The following is a 2,977-nucleotide window of genomic DNA, read 5'->3' as shown; positions in this document are numbered from 1 at the left end:
AATAGTTCTAAAATATACATTTCTGATTTACCCACCTTTTTAAAAAAATATTTTATTTATTTTTGAAAGCGAGAGAGAGTGCAGGGGAAGGGGCAGAGCAAGAGGGAGAAAGAATCTCAAACAGACTCTGCACTAGTATAGAGTCGCCACAGGGCTGGATCCTATGACATTGAGATCATGACCTGAGCTGAAACCAGGAGTCGGATGCTTAATAGACCGTACCACTCAGGCACCCCAGGTTTATCCAACTTCTTAAAAATATTTGAGGGCAGTTGCAATCATGGATTTCAGCTCCATGATTATTTCTTTGCCCATTCTTTTTTCTCTTTTCTTTCCCGGATAATTTCTTTCAGATATGGCTCAAGGTAAAGGGGGGTATCCTCATATTTTGTCCACTGATTTTTAGGTAAGATCTGCTTTCTCATGGGCAGGTTCAGTGCTCTATTGATGCAAAACATCCCGTCATTCTGAAGGTTCTTGGGAAGCCTTTCACATCATCATTCTCACATAATGTATCATCTCGCATTAACCCCAGTGTACTGATCCTTACAGCATTGTAATGCCATTTTCAATTTTTAAAGATTTCATTTATTTATTTGAGAGAGAGCACAAGCAGGGGGAGGGGCAAAGGGAGAGAGAGAAGCAGAGTTCCAACTGAGCAGAACCAATGCAGGGCTTGAACCCAGGACCCCTGGATCATGACTCTAGCCAGACTTAGCTCACTGAGCCACCCAGTGCTTCAATAATACCATTTTTTTTTAAAGATTTTATTTTATTTATTTGAGAGAGAGAGACAGTGAGAGAGAGCACGAGCGAGGAGAAGGTCAGAGAGCGAAGCAGACTCCCCATGGAGCTGGGAGCCTGATGTGGGACTCGATCCCGGGACTCCAGGATCACGCCCTGAGCTGAAGGCAGTCGTCCAACCAACTGCGCCACCCAGGCGTCCCAATAATACCATTTTCAAATACCCTCCTGCCACCATCCTGATGCTGCAACAGCGGGCCTGCTCGCCATTTTGACCAGTTCATACAGTCTTTGTCATTTGTAGGGTTCGATCTCATATTCCATTTTATGACCATGTCACAATGTGTTTATTTATTCTATGGCAAGAAATATTTGGGTATGTGCGCTTCAATACCATTCTAATCTCCCTTTTAGCTCAGAGTCTTGGCAAGTAGCAATAACCACCACTGCTCTCCAGTGGAATAAGAAGCACATCTTGCCTAGGTCATATCCTGCTCTGAAAATTAATGAACTTCCCTTAAGCCATATTGATTACTACACAGAAATCAGGAGCCATCAGAAGGAGGACTGGTTCTCCTATGATGAAGACGCAAACACTGGAAGGAAGGAAAGAGCCTCTGTCAAGGAAGCTGAAATGATACACAAGACCAGAAGGTCAATTCTTTCTCATCTGGGAAGATAAAACCTGGAATCCATTGCATTTTCAAATAGACTATGTTAGAGCAATTCAACCGTGTGATAGCCACATTTTCTATTTGTGTTAAAAGGTCTGTAGAAACTGTGGATATAAACCTTATATGGGATGTTGATCTTTGCAATATGCTACAACCAGTGAAATTCTCAGTGAAAGGACTGTAGGGTTTCTTTATACTATTCTCTTTCTGTGTCCTTTTATTTATTTATTTGCCTATTTAAAAAAGTATTAAGGCATATCTTGAAAAATATTATTTGGCAGGATTCCATGTAGACAACTAATGCTTTTATTTACTTAGTAGCTATCCTAGCCCAAAGTTACAGACATTTTTTTCCCATTTCCTTATTTTTTTTCCATTTCTTTAATAAAATGTGGTACTTGAACAGTAAGAGGGTAACAGTCTTCTAGATTCTAGATTCTATTTATAAAGGACTCCTAACTCCCTGATAAACTCATAGCCAAGGAAATATTAATCAGTTGCCAAGAGACAGCTCTGTGCTAGAGTTCACAGATGTTTCTTCTCAATAATTGCATATGCTTTGTATGAAAACTGCATAACTGCACCCACTAGAGACAACATTTTACTAAGAGTTTCATTATGTGTTTTGTGTGTTTGTCTTTTTGTTTTGTTTTCTTTTGTTGTTTTGTTGGCATGGTTGAACTACCAGTTAAAACAAAATGTTAGTTGCTAGTTGGTAGTTGGGAAGGAAAAAGACTGGTTACTCTTTTTTGTGAATGTCCTGATTGGGGTTTTGTTTGTTTGTTTGTTTAAGATTTTATTTATTTATTTGATAGAGAGTGCAAGTGGGCAGAGTGGCAGACAGAGGCGGGGACAGGGAAGCCTGAAGCAGGTCTCCATCCCAGGACTCTGGAATGTTGACCCAAGCCCAAGGCAGATGCTTAATCAACTGAGCCAACCAGGCCCACCTGTCCTGGTTGTTGATGAGGTTGCATGAGAAATATGCTAATGTCTGTCTCTGAACTCCATACTTGGCCAAATGACTTAATAGTAAATAGGAGTACTTCTAAACTCCTCTTAACCAAATTCAAATCCTGCCATATCCCTATTGGCTGTGTGATCACAGTTAACCTCTCTAACCCTGTAAGATGACACTAGTGATAGTGTTAATTTCACCTTATAGGATTGATCAAGGGGGGAAAACATGCAAAGTATTTAATACAATGCTTGATAAATAGAGAACTTGCACTGAATGCACCAGATATAATCATCATATATATATATGGTATATATATATAAATATCTTTATCTACACCTCATGCCTGCTTTTACAGATGAGGAAATTAAAGTTTAGACAGTTTAGACTAAAGTTTAGACTAAAGTTTCACAGTCTCACCAGTAACAGATTCATATTGCTTTCTCAGGCACTTCTTGTTTCCTGAAGTGGACATTATCTACTTTAGCATGAACTATTTTGTATCTATCCATAGCTATGTCTGTCTCCCACTAAAAGCAAGATTTTTGAGGAAAGGCGCTGTGGCTATTTTTGCACTGTTATATTTCCATGGCCAATAGCTCTG

At 39.5% G+C, this 2,977-nt stretch overlaps 1 pseudogene; it reads right to left on the bottom strand.

The window, feature by feature from the left end:
* Window positions 1-299: 299 nt before the first annotated feature.
* On the bottom strand, window positions 300-1,014 carry LOC122910624 (annotated as a pseudogene).
* Between the last annotated feature and the right edge of the window lie 1,963 nt (window positions 1,015-2,977).

This window comes from Neovison vison, chromosome 6, assembly GCF_020171115.1.
Source record: "Neovison vison isolate M4711 chromosome 6, ASM_NN_V1, whole genome shotgun sequence".
In the NCBI taxonomy this organism is placed as follows: domain Eukaryota; kingdom Metazoa; phylum Chordata; class Mammalia; order Carnivora; family Mustelidae; genus Neogale; species Neogale vison.
This window is presented reverse-complemented; position numbering and strand designations above follow the sequence as displayed.